This window comes from Aedes albopictus, chromosome 1 (genome assembly GCF_035046485.1).
Source record: "Aedes albopictus strain Foshan chromosome 1, AalbF5, whole genome shotgun sequence".
NCBI classification, from domain to species: Eukaryota; Metazoa; Arthropoda; class Insecta; order Diptera; family Culicidae; genus Aedes; species Aedes albopictus.
In genome coordinates, this window is record NC_085136.1 from 185872268 (window position 1) to 185893660 (window position 21393).

The window sequence follows — 21393 nt, forward strand, 5'->3', positions numbered from 1 at the left end:
GGATTCATTTTGGAATTTCTCCAGGGATTCCTTCTGGAATTTCTCCAGGGATTCCTTCAGGAATTCCTCCAGGGATTCCTTCAGAAGTTCCTCCAGGGATTCCTTCAGAAAATCCTCCAGGGATTCCTTCTGGAATTCCTTCAGAGAATCCTTCAGGGATTTTTTCAGGATTTCCTACAGGGGTTCCTTCAGAATTTCCTTCAGAGATTCCTGCAGGAATTCCTCGAAGGATTCCTTCAGGGATTCCTTCAGGTATTTCTTCAGGTATTCCTCCATGGATTTTTTTCAGAAATTCCTCCAGGGATTCCTTCTGGAATTCCTTCAGGGATTCCTTCAAGGATATCTTCAGGATATCCTACAGGGATTCCTTCAGAAATTCCTTCAGGGATTCCTTCAGGAATTCCTTCAGGGATTCTTTCAAGGATTCCTTCAGGGATTTCTTCAGCAATTCTTTCAGGGATTCCTTCCTAAATTCATTCAGGGATTCCTTCCAAAATTCTTCCAGGGATTCCTTCAGAAATTCCACCAGGGATTCCTGCAGGAATTTCTTCAGGAATTCCTCCTGGGATGCCTTCAGGAATTTCTCCAGGGATTACTTCCGGCATTCCTCCAGGGATTCCTTCAGGAAATCCTTCTGGGATTCTTTCTGGAATTATTTCAGAGATTCCTTCAGTGATTTCTTCAGGGATTCCTTCAAGAATTCCTCCAGAGATTTCTTGAGGAATTCCTCCAGTGATTCCTTCTAGAATTCCTTCAGAGTTTCCTTCAGGGATTTCTTCAGGAATTCCTCCAGGGATTTTTTCAGAAATTCCTCCAGGGATTCCTTCAGAAATTCCTTCAGAGATTCCTTCAGGAATTCCTCAAGGGATTTTTTCAGGAATTCATCCAGTGATTTCTCCAGGAATTCCTCCAGGGATTCATTCTGGAATTTCTCCAGGGATTCCTTCTGGAATTTCTCCAGGGATTCCTTCAGGAAATCCTCCAGGGATTCCTTCTGGAATTCCTTCAGAGAATCCTTCAGGGATTTTTTCAGGATTTCCTACAGGGGTTTCTTCAGAATTTCCTTCAGAGATTCCTGCAGGAATTCCTCAAGGGATTCCTTCAGGAATTCCTCCAGGGATTTCTTCAGGATTTCCTCCAGGGATTTCTTCAAGAATTCCTTCTGAGTTTCCTTCAGGGATTCCTTCAGGTATTTCTTCAGGAATTCCTCCAGGGATTTTTTCAGAAATTCCTCCAGGGATTTCTTCTGGAATTCCTTCAGGGATTCCTTCAAGGATATCTTCACGATATCCTACAGTGATTCCTTCAGAAATTCCTTCAGGGATTCCTTCAGGAATTCCTTCAGGGATTCTTTCAAGGATTCCTTTAGGGATTTCTTCAGCAATTCTTCCAGGGATTCCTTCCTAAATTCATTCAGGGATTCCTTTCAAAATTCTTCCAGGGATTCCTTCAGAAATTCCACCAGGGATTTCTGCAGGAATTTCTTCAGGAATTCCTCCTGGGATGCCTTCAGGAATTTCTCCAGGGATTACTTCCGGCATTCCTCCAGGGATTCCTTCAGGAAATCCTTCTGGGATTCTTTCTGGAATTATTTCAGAGATTCCTTCAGGGATTCCTTCAAGAATTCCTCCAGGGATTTCTTCAGGAATTCCTCCAGTGATTCCTTCAGAGTTTCCTTCAGGAATTCCTTCCGGGATTCCTTCGGGGATTTCTTCAGGAATTCCTCAAGGGATTTTTTCAGAAATTCCTCCAGGGATTCCTTCAGGGATTTCTTCAGGATTTCCTACAGGGATTCCTTCAGAAATTCCTTCAGAGATTCCTTCAAGAATTCCTCAAGGGATTCCTTCAGGAATTCATCCAGTGATTTCTTCAGGAATTCCTCCAGGGATTCATTCTGGAATTTCTCCAGGGATTCCTTCTGGAATTTCTCCAGGGATTCCTTCAGGAATTCCTCCAGGGAATCCTTCAGGAGTTCCTCCAGGGATTCCTTCAGGAAATCCTCCAGGGATTCCTTCTGGAATTCCTTCACAGATTCCTTCAGGGATTTCTTCAGGATTTCCTACAGGGGTTCCTTCAGAATTTCCTTCAGAGATTCCTGCAGGAATTCCTCAAGGGATTCCTTCAGGTATTGCTTCAGGAATTCCTCCAGGGTTTTTTTCAGAAATTCCTCCAGGGATTCCTTCTGGAATTCCTTCAGGGATTCATTCAAGGATATCTTCAGGATATCCTACAGGGATTCCTTCAGAAATTCCTTCAGGGATTCCTTCAGGAATTCCTTCAGGGATTCCTTCTGGAATTCCTTCAGAGATTCCTTAAGGGATTTCCTGGAATTTCTCCAGGGATTCCTTCAGGAAATCCTCCAGGGATTCCTTCTGGAATTCCTTCAGAGATTCCTTAAGGGATTTCTTCAGGCTTTCCTACAGGGGTTCTTTCAGAATTTCCTTCAGAGATTCCTGCAGGAATTCCTCAAGGGATTCCTTCAGGAATTCCTCCAGGGATTTCTTCAGGAATTCCTCCAGGGATTTCTTCAGGAATTCCTTCTGAGTTTCCTTCAGGGATTCCTTCAGGTATTTCTTCAGGAATTCCTCCAGGGATTTTTTCAGAAATTCCTCCAGGGATTCCTTCTGGAATTCCTTCAGGGATTCCTTCAGGGATTCCTTCAGGGATATCTTCAGGATATCCTACAGGGATTCCTTCAGAAATTCCTTCAGGGATTCCTTCAGAAATTCCTCAAGGGATTCCTTCAGGAATTCATCCAGGGACTTCTTCAGGATTTCCTCCAGGGATTCATTCTGGAATTCCTCCAGGGATTCCTTCTCGAATTTCTCCAGAGATTCCTTCTGGAATTCCTCCAGGGATTACTTCTGAAATTCTTCCAAGCATTTCTCTATGGTTATCAACTAACACTTTTCTCTGCCAATAATCATTTGACTTCTATTAAAACGTTTTTACACGACAACAAACAATCACATTATAATTTATTATTTCCTACAGATATTCCTGTCCAACGTCCATTTCTCCGGTTGCCATACCCTTTGAACAACATCGTCTAGGTCGCCGTTATCATTTGACTAGCAAATTTACAATTAACATATTTATAACATTTAATTAATAAAAAGTACTGTTGAGGGTTGTTTGACTGGGCACTAAAACATATCCGAACCCCAATAGGTGCTGATTAAGCTTGTGACCGCAAATTTTTGTACCTAAGACGGTTTCTATTCAAGGAAATTGTGCATGAAGTATTGTCAAAGTTATCTATTTAGAATTTTAGAGGTCCACATGTTACTCTTGGTAGGATTCTTGCAAAGATTTTTTTTTCGTCTGGAATATTCACCAAGTACTCTTAAATTGCGATTGAGATGAAGCATCAATGCATGTAAAAAACCATTTGAATTTAAAAGAAGACACATCTTCCCTAAGCTTTAAAAGAAAATTCAAAATTTGAACACAGAGGTGCTTTGAAATTGAGGAAAGGTTCACCAAGTCTTTTCGAATTGCAAGGTGAAGTTTAGTTTATTTGCTGAAAGGCACTTCCCATTTAAAACTTCTAGAGAAATTTCAACGTCTTATATTGTTTTTTTTTTACAAATATTTAACTAATGGAATGGAGCATATTTTCTGTTAAATGTAGTTACTTCTCTTTCAAAACTTATTGAAACATGCTCACGGTTTATAAAAATTGTTTCCTTTTACTAAGAATGGTTTATTGAAAAGGTTCACCAAGTCCTCTCAAATTACATGGTGAAGTTTAGCACATTAGCTTTGAAATGTAGTTACTCCTCCTTTAAAATTTCTTGGAAAATGTTAACGGCTTTTAAAATATTGTTTCTTTTTACTAAAATTTCTTGAAAAATGCCAACGGCTTATAAAATATGGTTTCCTTTTACTAAAAATTTATTATTGAGAAGATTTACCAAGTCCTCTCAAATTGCATGGTGAAGTTTAGCACATTAGCTTTTAAATGTAGTTACTTCTCCTTCAAAACTTCTTGAAAATTGCTCACGGCTTATTAAATATTGTTTCCTTTTACTAAAATTTCTTGAAAAATGCCAACGGCTTATATAATATGGTTTCTTTTTGCTAAGAATGTTCTATTGAAAAGGTTCACCAAGTCCTCTAGAAATGCATGGTGAAGTTTAGCACATTTGCTTTTAAATGTAGTTAATTCTCCTTTAAAATTTCTTGAAAAATGCTCACGGCTTTTAAAATATTGTTTCCTTTTACTAAAATTTCTTGAAAACCAACGGCTTATAAAATATGGTTTCCTTTTACTAAGAATTTATTATTGAGAAGGTTTACCAAGTCCTCTCAAATTGCATGGTGAAGTTTTGCATACTTGCTATTAATTGAAGTTACTTCTCCTTCAAAACTTCTTGAAACATGACAACGGCTTATAAAATATGGTTTCATTTTACTAAGAATGTTTTATTGAAAAGGTTCACCAAGTCCTCTCAAATTGAAAGCTAATGTTTAGCACATTAGCTTTGAAATGTAGTTACTCCTCCTTTAAAATTTCTTGAAAAATGCTCACGGCTTTTAAAATATTGTTTCTTTTTACTAAAATTTCTTGAAAAATGCCAACGGCTTATGAAATATGGTTTCCTTTTACTAAAAAATTATTATTGAGAAGATTCACCAAGTCCTCTCAAATTGCATGGTGAAGTTTAGCACATTAGCTTTTAAATGTAGTTACTTCTCCTTCAAAACTTCTTGAAAAATGCTCACGGCTTATTAAATATTGTTTCCTTTTACTAAAATTTCTTGAAAAATGCCAACGGCTTATATAATATGGTTTCTTTTTGCTAAGAATGTTCTATTGAAAAGGTTCACCAAGTCCTCTCAAAATGCATGGTGAAGCTTAGCATATTTGCTTTTAAATGTAGTTACTTCTCCTTCAAAACTTCTTGAAAATTACTCACGGCTTATAAATTATGGTTTCTTTTTACTAAGAATATTTTATTGAAAAGGTTCACCAAGTCCTCTCAAATTACATGGTGAAGTTTAGCACATTAGCTTTTAAATGTAGTTACTTCTCCTTCAAAACTTCTTGAAAAATGCTCACGGCTTATTAAATATTGTTTCCTTTTACAAAAATTTCTTGAAAAATGCCAACGGCTTATATAATATGGTTTCTTTTTGCTAAGAATGTTCTATTGAAAAGGTTCACCAAGTTTTCTCAAAATGCATGGTGAAGTTTAGCACATTTGCTTTGAAATGTAGTTACTTCTCCTTTAAAATTTCTTGAAAAATGCTCACGGCTTTTAAAATATTGTTTTTTTTTTACTAAAATTTCTTGAAAAATGCCATCGGCTTATAAAATATGGTTTCCTTTTACTAAGAATTTATTATTGAGAAGGTTCACCAAGTCCTCTCAAATTGCATGGTGAAACTTAGCATATTTGATTTTAAATGTAGTTACTTCTACTTCCAAACTTCTTAAACAATGCTCACGGCTTATTAAATATTGTTTCCTTTTACTAAGAATGTTTACTGAAAAGGTTCACCAAGTCCTCTCAAATTGCATGGTGAAGTTTAGCATATTTCCTTTGAAATGTAGTTACTTCTCCTTTAAAATTTCTTGAAAAATTCCAACGGCTTATAAAATATGGTTTCTTTTTACTAAGAATATTTTATTGAAAAGGTTCACCAAGTCCTCTCAAATTACATGGTGAAGTTTAGCATATTTACTTTGAAATGTAGTTACTTCTCCTTCAAAACTTCTTGAAAAATACTCACGGCTTTTAATGTATTGTTTCCTTCTACTAAAATTTCTTAAAAAATGCCGACGGCTTATAAAATATGGTTTCTTTTTGCTAAGAATGTTCTTTTGAAAAGGTTCACCAAGTCTTCTCAAAATGCATGGTGAAGTTTAGCACATTTGCTTTTAAATGTAGTTACTTCTCCTTTAAAATTCCTTGAAAAATGCTCACGGCTTTTAAAATATTGTTTTTTTTTACTAAAATTTCTTGAAAAATGCCACCGGCTTATAAAATATGGTTTCCTTTTACTGAGAATTTATTATTGAGAAGGTTCACCAAGTCCTCTCAAAATGCATGGTGAAGTTTAGCATATTTACTTTGAAATGTAGTTACTTCTCCTTTAAAACTTCTTGAAAAATGCCACCGGCTTATAAAATATGGTTTCCTTTTACTGAGAATTTATTATTGAGAAGGTTCACCAAGTCCTCTCAAAATGCATGGTGAAGTTTAGCAAATTCCAACGGCTTATACAATATGGTTTCCTTTTATTGCGGAGATTCCACCTGTTTAGACTCCTCCGCGGAAATTAGTTGCGTGGATTTTTCTTGCGTGGCCCCACAGATATAAGCACAGACCGCGTCCTGGTGAATATTTTACGCTGTGTTGTTAAGTACACATTTGGTGATAGTTTTGCATTCTAAACAAACATTTATAATGCACCTACGCTGAAAATGAGTATAATCATTTATTTGCGTTGGAATCTATAAATCTTCGCAACGGGCAATACTAAGAATGTTTTATTAAAAAGGTTCACCAAGTCCTCTCAAATTGCATGGTGAGGTTCATCATATTTGCTTTTAAATGTAGTTACTTCTCCTTCAAAACTTCTTGAAACATGCCAACGGCTTAGAAAATATGGTTTCCTTTAACTAAGAATTTATTATTAAAAAGGTTCACCAAGTCCTCTCAAAGTGCATGGTGATGCTTAGCATATTTGCTTTTGAATGTAGTTAGAGACGAACCAGCCAAGGGCTGAAAGTCTCTCTAATAAAGACAAATCAATCAAATTTGAATGTAGTTACTTCTCCTTCAAAATTTCTTGAAAAATGCCAACGGCTTATAAAATATGGTTTCCTTTTACTAAGAATGTTTTATTGGAAAGGTTCACCAATTTCTCTTCAATAACCAGGCGAGGCTTAGCATGTGTGCGTTCAAATATATTTACTTTTCCTTCAAAATTTCTAGAAATTACAACGGCTTTTAAAATATTGTTTTCTTTTATTATTATTTCCACGTCGTATAGATTGGGGCGATTTGTTCGACCATTTCCTTCTGTTCTTTGACCAGCTGTTGAAGAATATCACCAAGCTCCACGATCATTCTTGTTCTGCATCGTCTCTGCTCGCTTCTGCACGTAACTACCCGATTCGCCGTACAGGATCATCTGTTGTGGCTGCTGCTGAAATGATACTCGCTCCGACGATGGTCCTCCCCCGGAGGAATTCATATCGATACTGATCTGGTCCTGTTGCTGCTGTTCCTGCAGCATACTTCCCTGGGTTGACCCTCGATGTTGCTAAACTGTCCGTTCGAACTTCCAGGATCCGCTTGAAGTCGAAACTCATATTGGCCAGTTTGGCTTGCAGTGCCACTACCATATTGGAGGAGTGCGAATGTTTCTGCCCTGCGTGAGGCCATGATGATTTCGTTTTCCATTTCGTCGAAATGTGATAGATTTCTTCTCTACCGGTGGTCGAGTTTGATGGTCCGGTTGCTTCGGCTGGTTCCCGCAGAACGCATCCTCACTCGAGTCCTCACTCTCTCACCAGAGAAACTTCTGCGGCTGCTTCCTCTTGGCGGTGGATATTTGGGCTTTTCCACGTAATATTCCCTTTGACTGCGAATTCCGCCGGGTTTTTTCCCTGATGGCAACAACGGAAAATGATTCACTTGCATCTCAGTTACGCGATAATGTCCGCTACGCGATCGATTTTACTTCGCGGAAAATTGATCCAGAACCAAGGAAAACTAACGAAATATTTATGCAATTCGAAGAGCTGGACCTTGACTGAATCAAACGTCACAACAAAACTGAACTACCTCGATGCATGTGTAGTGGTGGGTGTAACATCAGTTTTGACAATTCAAGTACACTGTTAATTTTAAGTACTGGATGATAATCGCAAATGCATTTAATGCATTTAATGCACATTAAATGGAAAATTTTGAAGTGAAACGCCCCTTGCTTTAGACGTAGTTGCAAATGACATGAATCCTGAAAATCATATTCATATATAGGGCACTTCATGAAATTATCTCCTTCTCTTTCACCCTTACAGAAATTTTGTAAACAACAAGGCCAAGAAACGTCAAAACCCCATATAAAATCAAAACAATGCAGTGCACTATATGGAGATTTTAATCAAAATTCTGTTGATTTCATGGTGGATGTAGATAATGAATCATTCTTGCTTCCTATCATCGGTGATAACGAAACATTGCAGCTCATTTTTGACAAAACCAGTCTACTTTGGTTAAATCAAGTTAATCACGTGTGTAATGAACTTAATGTTTACTTAGATCTATTATTTACCAGCTGCACAGAGAACTTTCATGTAGACAAAGCCCTTTATCCCTTATCGAAAAATGAGAAACACCATATCGTTATAGAGTATTCATTGTTGAATCATCCTGTCTCCACACGACCAATTGACTGCGGATTTGAATTAGTTTTCGATTTTGAAAAGTGTGACTTCAATAACATTCAAAACAAACTCAATGAAACGAAGTGACAAGCTTTATTAAAAAACAATATGAATATGAGTTGTAGTGTGAACATATTTAACGAAAAGTTATTCGCCATACTGGATGAAATAGTACCGAAGAAACATAAAAAGATGACGATCAACTCTAAAAACCCCGTTTGGTTCACGAGAGACATAAAAAAGTTAAGAAACCGAACACAGAAAATGCACAAAGCTTATAAAAGAAATCGATCCGCGGAGAATCTAGAGCAATATATTAACATTTGTGAGTTGTTTGATACTGAAATTAAAAACGCATACGAGAGTTACAATACGAAAATCGAAAATGACGTGAAGAATGACATAAAAGCTTTCTTTAGTTTTGCCAATAGTAAAATGAAAACTAATAACTTTCCGTCGCGCATGATGTTTGAAGAGGTTGTTAGAAGTGATAGTCAAGAAATCTGCAAAAAATTTGCTAAGTTTTTTCAAGGTAACTATAGCGCATTTAATGATTCTTTCGATCGAGAATACTTCGACTATTTGCCAGAAAATACAAATAATATCTCAGTCAGCTCTATCAGAGTGCAAGAGATCTTAACTGCATTAGAAGGGTTGGATTCTTCAAAAGAACCAGGGCCGGATGAAATACCTCCTTTTCTTTTGAAGAAACTCCGCTAACTCTTTTGTTAAGCCCTTGTTTTGGCTTTTCAATAACTCTCTTGCTAGTGGTGTAATTCCATCGCAATGGAAGCAATCGTTTCTAATACCAATCTTTAAATCCGGTAAGCGTTCCGAAATCAAAAATTATCGTGGAATTGCAATTATCCCATGCATTCCAAAGTTATTCGAAGCCATTGTAAATAAAAAATATTTAATCCGGTCAAAAATAGTATTACAAATAGTCAGCATGGCTTCTTTAATTCTAGATCCACAACTACTAATTTGATTGAGTTCATTACAAATCAGTTATTGTTACCTTCTTCAATAGTTATTTAGTAAAAGAAAGAGCTAACATAAAAGTGACTTATTTATTCGGAAGGTAAAACTTGAATGTCAAAATTTTTCACTTTGAACTGCGTCAACTCGGTCATGGCTACTACGATTGTAGCTTGCTCTCATAGCCATGGTAGCATCTCCCCCTTTGAGTTGACAGCAGTGGAAATCAGCCAATCTCCTCGGCAGCCGGATTGAGCGCTCTGGACGTCGCGATACTGGCTGCACGGGTGTTGATGTTTGGATGGGCAGACTGTTTTCCGTCGGTAATAAAGTTTCTTCTTCTTCAATCGACAGAGTTTCTTCAGGAACAACCACGGATGACTCAACAGTTTCTTCATGGAATGACTGCTGATCTGGTACGACGGCCGGGGACTCGCTTCGCCGGGGCTGTGTTGCTTCGCTTGCGGAAAGGCCAAAATCGTCGATTAAGATGGACAGCGGCGCTGGTTCAACTGGAACGGCTTCTTCCATCCTTGAACGGAGCTGGTCGACATGTGAGCGCAGAACCTTGCGTCGGCCCACTTGACAATCCAGCAGAACATTGTAGCTCACACTCCCGATTGCTTCGAGAATGGTTCCAGGCATCCACTTCCAGTTCTCGTTTGAAGAGTAGACCTTGGCGAATACTTTGGAACCTGCCGAGAAACTTCGTTTACCTGACTGTTGTGGCTGGAAATCGGGTTTCGGTGATGGTCGCAACAGGTTCTCATCGGTCGTCCAAGCATGATCTGGGGAGGAGACTTACCGTTCAACACCGTTCGGTATACATACAGGAACGTTTGCAGTGCGCTAGCAGTTGATGTTTCTCCTATTGAAGTGGGAGCTTCGGAATGAATGCGACACGGATAAGTTTCGGGAGTAACTTTATTGGTCGGAGTCTTGTCAAGAACTGACTGTTACGAAAATATAACAACTATGGTTGTCAAGGGTATAACTAACCCCTCGGGGCAGGGAGCTTCGGAATGAATGCGACACGGATAAGTTTCGGGAGTAACTTTATTACGACCACATTGGTCGGAGTCTTGTCAAGAACTGACTGTTACGAAAATATAACAACTATGGTTGTCAAGGGTATAACTAACCCCTCGGGGCAGGGGCGATTGCCTACTATGTCAACACCCCCTCTCAATCGACCAATCGGCGGCCTCCACGAACTGCAAGGACATCCCTGCGTCATCGGATTCGTTGTTGGATTCCTGGGGTTTGTTGGTCCACTCATCCAGGCACAACTATTTGACAGTTGAACCTTCCGTTGTGCTTCCAGTCCCACTGGATCCGTAAAACCTCCGACGATCAACTCTCGATTCACTTTGCCCTCGCTTCCCCCTCTGGCTCGAACTTGGCTTTATCGGCTTCTGCTACCGGAGCCACTCCGGTGAGAACTTCCGCAACGCCCTACGCTTCGTGAAACAGCCGAGGTAACTTCCAATCTTTCTCCAACATGACACGTCCAGTTGATGCTTCCGGTGCCACACCGGTGATCACTTCTGTCTGCCGCTTGGAGATAACTTTCGGTCCTTCACCAACACGACTCGTTCAGTTGATGCTTCCGGTGCCACACCAGTGATCACCTCTGATACACCAGCCGCTTGCAGATTCCATTCTTCAAACTTGCTCTTGTCGGTTGCTTGTTCCGAGACCATATCGGTGAGCACCTCCGACAAACCTCTTGCATCCGAGAATATCCGCATTCCGGACATGGTCACTCCACTGCACCGCTTCCACGTAACAACCGTATGTTGCAGGTCCTTCGCGCTGGGCCCATAACCTATTGAAGTGGGAGCTTCGGAATGAATGCGACACGGATAAGTTTCGGGAGTAACTTTATTACGACCACATTGGTCGGAGTCTTGTCAAGAACTGACTGTTACGAAAATATAACAACTATGGTTGTCAAGGGTATAACTAACCCCTCGGGGCAGGGGCGATTGCCTACTATGTCAACATCTCCTCCCCCGACAATTTTCTTGAGCGATCTCTTCAACGTATCCACAAACCTTTCCGCTTGCCCGTTTGATTGTGGGTGGTAGGGCGCTGTTCGGATGTGGACGATTCGAAACTTTTCGCAAAACGTACGGAAATCAGCGCTTGTGAACTGACTTCCGTTATCTGAAACGATGACCAAAGGGATTCCGAATCGAGAGATACCTTCTTGCAGGAAAGCGATGGTAGTAGAGGTTGTAGGAGAACGGGTTTGAAGAATCTCCGGCCACTTGGAGAAAGAATCCACCATTACTAAATAGTACATTCCATCCACAGGTCCAGCAAAATCGATGTGGATGCGTTGCCACGGTCCCTCAGCGCGAGGCCATGGTTGTGGCTGAGCTTGTGGCGGAGATTTGGCAGCACTTGCACAGCTCGAGCACCGCGGACGTAGCTGGTGATGTCTTCATCCATCGTCGGCCAGAACACGATTCCACGAGCAACTGCTTTTGCCCGCTCGATGCCAGGGTGTCCTTCGTGTACTTGCTTGAGGATTCGTTTTTGAAGGGACATTGGAACCACGATTCGGTTGACCATCATGAGGCAACCGTCGATTACGGAGTAGGAATCACGACGGCTGAAGAACGATCGAACCTCGATGTCTTGGATGCCTTCGCAGCGCGCCGGCCAGGTACCTTGAACGAAAGATATTACCTTCTGCAGCACGGTGTCCTTCTTGGTGGTGGCCTTGAGCATCTCGTAGGTGACTGGCAAATGTTGGAACGAATCGTGGAAGCAGGAACTGACATCTTCTTCAATTCGAACTGCGGCGATGACTGCTTCTTCTTCGGGCTCCTGGTGATTGTTAACCAGTCGAGACAGCACGTCAGCGTAGCCGAAGTCTTGCGTTGCCACGTATTCGATTTGGAAGTCGTACCCTAACAGCGTCAGGGCCCATCGCTGGAGTCGATTTGCGGAATGTACGGGAATGCCCTTTTTGGAACCGAACACTCGCAGCAACGGCTGATGGTCCGTTTGCAATGTGAAACGGCGACCCCACAGCATGCGGTGAAACTTCGTACAAGCGAAAACCAATGCCAGTGCTTCCTTTTCGATCTGGCTGTAGTTCTGCTCTGCTGCGGACAGTGATCTTGATGCGTGCGATACCGCCTTGATGGTGCCGTTCGAGAAACGATGCAGAATGACCGCACCGATGCCTGTTTTGGAAGCGTCCCCCGCTGATCTCTTGCTCTGGATTATAGTGAACGAGCAAAAGATCGGACTGCAACACGCGCTTGATGTTTTGGAAAGCGTGCTGACACTCTCGATTCCAGACGAACTTCGTGTCTTTCTTGAGCAGGTTGTCCAACGGATGGCGTAGTTGATGCATCTCATGGACGAACTTCCCGTAGAAATTGACTGCACCCAGGAATGAGCGCAATGTGGACACGTCGGTTGGAGCAGGCATCTCCGAAATCGCTGCAATTTTCGCTGGATCCGGTTGGATACCCCTGGCACTGATGATGTGTCCGAGGTATTTGAGCTGATCTTGATAGAACCGGCATTTTTCCACTCGCAGGTGAAAACCATATTCACGCAGCCGCCGGAAGAGCATGTGCAGGATTCGGTTGTGTTCCTCGAGCGTCTTACTATGCACCAGAATGTCGTCGAGGAAAACTTCTACGCCGCGTAGACCGGCTACCATCTTCGCCATCAGCTGCAGGAACGCGCCGGGGGCTGATTTGACACCTGGTGCCAAACGATTGAACCGGAATAAGCCTCGGTGGGTGTTGATGGTCAGCAACTTCTTGGACTCGTCGTCGACCTCCACCTGCAGGTATGCGTCCGACAGGTCGATGATGCTGAAGATTCGACTGCCAGACACTTTGCTGAAGATCTCCTCCGGCGTTGGAAGTGGATAGTTGTTGCTCTCGAGTGCCGCATTGAGCCCAGTGGAGTAATCGGCACATACCTGCACCTTGCCGTCGGGTTTCTTGACTACGACGATAGGTGCCGCCCAGTCGGAAAAATCCACGGGTGTGATGATGTCCGACCGTTGGAGTCGATCCAGCTCTTCGTCCACCTTCTGGATAGCGTGAAACGGAACCGGCCGCTTCGGTCGAAAAACTGGTTGGGCGTGTTGCTTCAAGGTCAACGAAATCTTGGTTTTCGTGCAGTGGCCCAGACTGTCCTGTTTGCAGTAGGCAGCAAGCGGCTTCGACCAGAGATCGAATGCGTCCATCCAGTCCAGTCCGATGACGTTCAGATCTGCAACCGATGTGATGTAGCAGACCGTTGCCAACGTGGTGTCCCCGACGGTTATCGGGCAAGTGAATTCGCCGATGAGCTCTAGTGGTTCCCCTGATGCCGTTGATGCTTCCACGCTGGTTGGTGATGATGGAGGTGCTCCAATCATTTTCCATGTTCGGTGGCTGATGACGGTGATGTCGGAACCGCAATCCAATTGCAGTTTGGCTGATTTTTGGTTGAAGATGACGGTGACGAACCTCTGGCGGCTACGAACCTGCTGTACGGTTTGGATGACCTTCGTGTTGAATGGCTTCTTCTTCGCACCAGTTTTCTTCTCGCCGCTGGACTCCGTGGAAGTTTTTGAAAAGCAACCACAGTAGCCCTCTTTGTGGCCCGTTTTCCCACACTGTTTGCAGGTGTGCTTGGAAAACTGGCAGTCCTTCACGAAATGCATCGCACCGCACTGCCAGCAAGGGGATGGGGGTGTCTTACCGTCGGCTGACGACTTCTGCTGGTAGGACGGCTGCTTTCTTGAGTGCCGTACTGCCTGCACCGCTGAAGATGTCGGTTTCTTCTCCACCAGCGCCGTGTCGTGCTTGAGGTTCGACAGGCGTTGGCATTCGGTGACCAGGCCTTCCAGGTTGATGGTGTCAGCTTGATCGGACTCGAGCTTGGACAGAAGTCGAGTCCTGACGTCGGCGTCCTTCGTCGATTTGAGACCGCAGATGAACACCAGACTCTTGAACTGGTCGACGGTGAGCTTCTGCAGTTCGAAATCCTCGCATTGTCGGTTGACGATTCCGGCATACGAAACGAAGTCGTCGGCTTCACTCTTCTCGAGCTTGAGGCAGTCGTAGCGCTTGCTGAACAGAGATTTCTGTTGGCCGAAAATCTGCTTCAGCTTTGCCACAACGTCGTCGAAGGTGAAATCACGTGGGTGGGATGGCAGGAGGTAGTTCAGGAACTTTTCGTGCACCGGGACGCTGAGACTGCGCAGCAGGAGCCTTACCTTCGCAGCGTCGTCCAAACTTCTGCCATCTTGCCGGAATAGATCCTCGTACTTCGAAAACCAGCGGTCGAACGTTAGGCCATTTTCCGGGTCGAAGTGGAACTCCTTGATGTTGGAGGCAAGGGATTCGAGAATCTTCTCTGGAGCGCTTCGCTGGGTTGTCGCCTCCTGGTTACCGGTGATTTGCTCCAACAGCATCAGCAAACGGTTGTTCTGCTGAGCCACTTGACGCATCATTTCCGGCATCGAAAATTCTCCTCCCCATGCTCCGGTTTCGGATTCGGCTTGATGGTCGTTCTTCCGGGACATTCTTGAGGATCTTCAGGCTTGAATCTCGTCGCCAAATCTTACCTTCTTCAATAATTATTTAGTAAAAGAAAGAGCTAACATAAAAGTGACTTATTTATTCGGAAGGTAAAACTTGAATGTCAAAATTTTTCACTTTGAACTGCATCAACTCGGTCATGGCTACTACGATTGTAGCTTGCTCTCATAGCCATGGTAGCAGTTATTCACAAATCTCAAAGAATGCTTATGACTTTATTAAAAGATTCAGCTATGTGTCATATGTGAGATCAATACTAGAATATTGTAGCGTTGTTTGGTCTCCATATCAAGATGTTCATTCAAATCGTATCGAATCTGTACAAAAACAATTTTTACTCTTTGCTCTAAGAAAACTAGGATGGGCATCCTATCCTCTTCCGTCGTATGAGTCCCGGTGGTTGCTTATCAATTTAGAAACTCTTCAGAAAAGAAGGGAAATTGCATGTAGGGTAGGACGGGGCAAGATGGCCACCCGGGGCAAGATGAGCACCCCTCCGTTTTACTACTTTTATGATGAATTTTGCCCAAGCAACTTCATAATCCGTTAGAATAATGTTCATCCTGTTTGTAAACCTGATAAAAGGTACTTCATAATGAACGAATTAAACAATATTGTCAAATAAGTCGATAGCATGGAATTTTAGCATTTTCTTATAAGAAATCATCAGAATAAAATAAGGTTTTTTTATGTCAGAATCAAATTTTTACCATAATTCTAGTTATCAGCCAACATTACTAGCTTACTGCAAAGCATTTTAATTTACATTAGAAAATATTTTCTAAAAACAAACATTAAAATTTATTCAATTTTAGTTATTTACCTATAGTGGGGCAAGATGAGCACCCCTGATGGTAATATAGAAAATATTTTGAAATTATTGTAATCCACTCAATAGTGCCGAACATAGGTTTCCGTAACCTCTGCAACTATTTGGTTGAGTAAATTTCTAAAAATAAGCAACCTTATAATCGTTTATTGTTTTTCGGGTCATTTTGTATAAAGTATTATAAAACCGCATTTTTTTTCAATAATCGAAAAAAAATGATAATTTTAGAACGTGATACCATAGCTATACACAAGGTTCACTATATCAATCAGTGTATGACCAATTTATTGTTAAAATATTGGGATTTTAATGAAGTGCTCTTCTTGCCCCGTAGGGGTGCTCGTCTTGCCCCGTAGCATGTTCGAACTGACCATAAAACATCTTTTTTGTTTAGTCAAATAAATCATCCTTATTGTGAATTTTTAACCCTCCCATGTTTATGGGTGATAGAAAACAAGATATAGAAGAGAACTACTGAGAGGTTCTTTGAAAAATTGTGTTAACTTTCAATAAACTCAACGTGATCCTTAGGGTGCTCATCTTGCCCCGCCCTACCCTACAGCTTTTATAAACGATCTCATCTGATCTCACAACGCACTCAATCGAAAGATTTATTAGCGAGCCTAAATTTATTTGCTTCATTTCGCTCATTAAGATCACGTAACATAAATATTTCAGCTCAAATCGCCACGAACTTCATATGCTACAAATTAGTAGTTGAGTTCATTAATGAATATCTACAACAAATACTGCGAAATAATCGATTTGACTATGTCAAGACCACAAGTAAGGAAAGTAATAAATGGTAGGTCTAACGACATTTAAAATGTTATATAAGTATCAAAATCTGTAAATTTATACATTAAGGTTGAAGGATTTGTCATCAACACAATCGTCATCATTGAAAATTAGAAAGCAGTTTTCTCGCACAAACCATAAATGTTTGCATTGAAAAAGTATTCACTGTACTCTACTTGGCATCCGCAATACCGTATTACCCCGATAATACGACACCGACTGTTGTCGTATAACCGGGGTAAACTTTTAATTCGACAAACTGGTCACCCTACACCACCATGCTCATTGAAATTTGGCAACTCTATTATTGTTTTTATTTTGATTTCCGGATATGTTATGAAACATAATTTCATCAAATATTGCGGTGGCGCGAATGAAAAGGTCGTTCTTTCTACGATTGTTGCCATCCTCAGTTCACTCCGGTTGGTCTCCAGGCGGTTTGGGTGTTGAATAGCACCAACTCAAAACTTCCGAAATTTGCGGCTGCAAAAGGAGTTGCTGCGGGTGCGAGTATAAGCGCAATATCAAACTGTTTTGCATTTACAGTGTACATCGCTGTGACATTTGAACACTTTTTAATTCGACATGTGTCGTATAAGCGGGGTACGAATTAAAAAGTGTCGTATTAAAACGTGTCGAACCAGAGGGGTAAGACGGTACAGTGAATACAATTTCACTGCGGAAAGTTCTGCTTTGAACGAGAAAACTGCTTTCAAATTTTCAATGATGACGATAATGTCAATGACGAATCCTTCAACCTTAAGCTTGTAGTCTACAATGATTGACGAAATAAATAAAAGAATAAATATTTAAGAGACTTTCAGCCACTAGTGCGCGATTGCATCCAATCGGCTAGGCGTCTTCAGAGCACTTATTCAGCATACTTCGAAGAAATAGTGCGCCGAAGACATCAATTTGATCATCAATCTGATGCAATCGCGCAGTTTTATTTACGTTTTCGTTCTTATGAATACTTAGTGCGCAGTCCAGTGGTGAACTAAATGCGGTATAATTATAAAATTATTTAAAGGCCGTTTCATAAGTTTGGCCTTATGAAAATCTTAAGCTTATTTGGCTGAGTGTATGTTTAACGATCTTAACACAAAGAGGGGACATGAAACTTGTTATAAAATTTCTTTTTGGGACAATAATTATTCAATGAGTTAACATGGCTAAAAAAAAGCCGCAAAGGTAAATTTCGATGGCTTAGGCAGGGGGGCCCATTCCTACATTCCGGAAAAAAAAATTGGGATCCACTGAAGTGCTGCATACCTAACCTTTCTTTTCATGCACCGAATACCTAAAACATTCTAACAAGCATGTTCTTCCATATTCCTCATCAATTTTTGCCAAAAACTTACCACGTGCGGCCGGACTAGCTTGTCTGGTTCTTCGTTCCAACATGAGGTCGTCAATCTTTCGCCGCAGGAACAGGTCCACCTCGGTCCCGCCATTGCCAAAATCGCTCCAACACCAAGTCACCTGCTACGGTAAGTCAACAACATAAAAAACACGCAATAAAACATCCTTAGATTATCCAAATTACCTGTGGCAAAATCAGCAGGAAATACAACCACATTGTCACTATCATGTTCACTGAGAAGGAAATATCCGCATCGGCCGGATCCGTAGTCCTCCAGAAGTTCAATCCCCGGCGAGCAAAGAATGACAGTGGGACTTCCTGTTCTCTCGCGCCGAGAGCAACTCGATTGTGATGTGAAATATTTCACCATGCGAAAGGGTTGTTTAAGAACTACATCCACGTAAAGGAACTTTAAACTGTTTTTAATTTTGCAGGCATGACATAAACGAAATCTGTGCTCAAACCTTAATATTTTTTTCAGGAAACAAAACAATTGTTTTGCTTCTAAGGTTTTGCTGATGGTTATCAGACGGTTCCGATTAATCGTTTTGCAAGCATATTTATTTATTTCGTTCAATGTTTTATCAGTGCAACTTTTCTACCTGCACCGCGTCCGATCCGTTTAGCAACGCGCCAAAACTGCCAGCTCTGGTGGCGAATCCGGGTACCACAAATATGGCAGGCACAGCTCTGCTACTACCATTAAAAAGTGATATGAGCCTCTGCACGAATTTGCTCTGTCCTGCTCACTCCCACTGAACATTTGAAAACAGCGCGCACAGTAAAAGTCAAATTTGACTTTTACTGTGCGCGCTGTTTTCAAATTTTCTGTGGGAGTGAGCAGGACAGGGCAAATTCGTGCAGAGGCTCATTCTACAATGTTGATAAATGTCAAACAGGTTTTTTTGTAAAAAAAAATAATCCCAAATTTTTAGTAGTAAAATTAGTGCGATATCGACAAAATTAAATGGAATAACTCCGGGGACCGTTTCCGCGTACGCGAGTGCCTTCGAAATACGGTGCGGACGACGCCGGACAAAGAAAGGCGAGTGTTTACAGTGGAGCTCGATGAAAGGCGAAAAATAATATGGAGGAATGCACAAAAGCAACTTTTCCACATAAAGAAGAACCAATACGTCAAATATGGGTATTATTGATTCCTGCGTTGTTGAAAATTTGCACCAGTTTTTATCGCAGCAGTTGGAATGGATTGCCAGCAATTTACGAGATCGACAACGGGTACCTAAGGTAGGTCTTTCCCCGGGACAGAATCCGGAACGGCTGGGGGTGCTACGGTGGAACTCTCGTGATTGTAAAATTCCAATCCCCCTTGTCCATTGCACTCCTCTGCTGCAGCAGCAGGAGCACTAGATCCCATAATTAGTACGTGTAGTGGACAGCAAAGTTGGTCTAGTGTTTATTCTCCTGCTGGTGCGCATTTTTGGTGGTGGCAATTCTGTCCACAGGAATATCCTAAGGGACTGGATTGCGGTATATTTATTATGAATAATATCAGTGTCGAATTCAAAACAATAATTAAGTGACAGCGACTTTTCGTAGTCCATTATTTACATAGCTGTCGTAAAAAGTACATCATTTTGATTTATTATCTTTTGGTGTGATGTTGATCTTTGAAAGTCTGATATCGCGTTGCATAAATATTTTACTTGTTAAAAATTTTAAAGTTTTAAATATATTTTTTGTTTCTCAATTTTACAAAGGTGAGGATTTTGAAAGGAATATTTTTGCATGTTTTGTATTTGTATTTGTATTTATTAGTTACACGTAAACCCGGTGGATAAACCTTTTGTCAGGCCAAGGAATCTTTCTAAGAAAATTACATTACATTGTATTGGATTGACTAATAGTTAACAAATAAACCAATCTGGTATTAAACTACTGCCTAATTTAAAACTCTTAGTGCTAATTTGAACTGTGCTATTGTGTTCGACTGTTTTGTTTCTATCTGATTTTAGATATCACGTTCAAAGCATGTTACAATTTATGAGTTTGCAAACAAAGCATTAGCATTAGCATTAGCATTAAGCCAGTCGCACAAATTCGTAGGTGGTACAGTCCTAGACCGCTGTTATGAGGGTTGCCTCCTTCCCGTCTGAACCAAAGCACAAAGATTTGGGACTAATCTCTGACTCTTAGACAAGACTGACGCAATCCTCCAATGGTCGAGCACTGTCCTGGCCACGTCCTTGCGACTGCTGAGGAATGGGAAAGGATGGTTAGTTTTAGACACCTATGAAAAATGTAGACAACTCTACGATCTCTCAGGCCTAGGTGTCACGGGAATTTGGGTGTTGTTAGTGGAAGGGTAAACTCCAAAGGATACGCTTGGTTAACGTTCAGGCACACCATTGTTAGACTGCGAATCAGTTGTTTGCCCAATTCGTCTTGGTTTCCTCGTCATCTTGTTGGCATTTGGTTGAATTACTAGATTCTTCGGTTGATAATCTGAAATATAAAAGAATATTAACATCGTACGTCAAATAAGCTACATATTAGTGATACGCTCGCCACTGCTACATATTTTTAAAATCTTATTCATATCGTACGAAACATTTACCTGAATCCTGCTGATATAAAATGTTAATTAGCAGTACATTGAAACACAAATACTACAAAACACAAGGAAAAGAGCATCAAACTTTGATCTTGGAATATTTAAAAATACGGTAAATATCAAGATCAAAATTTGATTTGGTAGATCTTACACCGCAACGCACCATTCTAAGGTGATCTACCCACGTTACGGGGTACAATTCATGAGTTTGCAAACAAAGATTCACAAATAAGTATTCAATGTATTAATAACTTTTTCCGTGTGACATTCAATTTCAATTGTTTTCAAGTACCTAGTCTTTGTAAATTTTATGTATTTCCAACGTTTTACTAGTTTCTTTTGACAGCTTCCTTGACCTGATGAAAAGTGTTAACTAACCGGTTATCGTAAAGTTTTTTACAAAATACAATAGTGCGATTACTCAAAGGTTAAACGCTTTCTTAACCCGACAAAAAGTTTATGCATCGGGCTACGTGAAATTAAAAAAAAAATCTGACACCTGACACTTATTTTAGAGCAATGTTTCCCAAACTTTTAGGAGCTATCGCCCCCTTAGAGCTGCAAAAAAATATTTTCGCCCCCCTAGGTGAGATTTTATTTTTCTTTAGTAGAAGACTGAAACTGTGCTTAGCTAAAGCCTTTAAAAGCGCTACTGTGACAAAGCTAGTGGTTCCATTTAATGTATCTAAATCTGTATCACTCTCATTTTTATCAAACTGTTTTGTAAATGCGTTGATTTTCCGCATTTGTAAAAAATATACTGAATTTTAATCGTGCTCATATTATTGATATCGTGTTTGTGCATACATATTTCTCAAATCGGTGTTGATTGACCATTGATTAATCGTAATAGAATGGACTGTAAACACCTATGAA

At 40.9% G+C, this 21393-nt stretch overlaps 1 protein-coding gene, 1 long non-coding RNA gene and 1 other non-coding gene across 5 annotated transcripts in view; 2 read left to right on the forward strand and 1 right to left on the reverse strand.

The window, feature by feature from the left end:
• Nucleotides 1-18260, reverse strand: part of LOC109622731 (uncharacterized) — a 51333-nt gene extending 33073 nt beyond the window's left edge. Inside the window, exons 1-2 of one of the 2 annotated variants that reach the window (XR_003892964.2) lie at nt 18126-18260; nt 17941-18064 (exon numbers count right to left, since the gene is read on the reverse strand). This is a non-coding gene — a transcript (uncharacterized LOC109622731). The remainder of the gene's footprint in view (nt 1-17940; nt 18065-18125) is intronic. The other variant, XR_009996319.1, reaches the window with a different exon arrangement.
• LOC134285374 (uncharacterized) lies at nt 7946-18155 on the forward strand. The gene is made up of 2 exons (XR_009996320.1): nt 7946-8939; nt 17959-18155. It is a non-coding gene; the product is annotated as an uncharacterized LOC134285374 (long non-coding RNA).
• A 552-nt stretch (nt 18261-18812) lies between the features above and the next one.
• Nucleotides 18813-21393, forward strand: part of LOC109622734 (serine/threonine-protein kinase Warts) — a 53731-nt gene continuing 51150 nt past the window's right edge. For both annotated transcript variants that reach the window (XM_020077170.3, XM_062845981.1), the window contains exon 1: nt 18813-19190. The gene's annotated coding sequence lies outside the window, so the exon portion shown is untranslated. The remainder of the gene's footprint in view (nt 19191-21393) is intronic.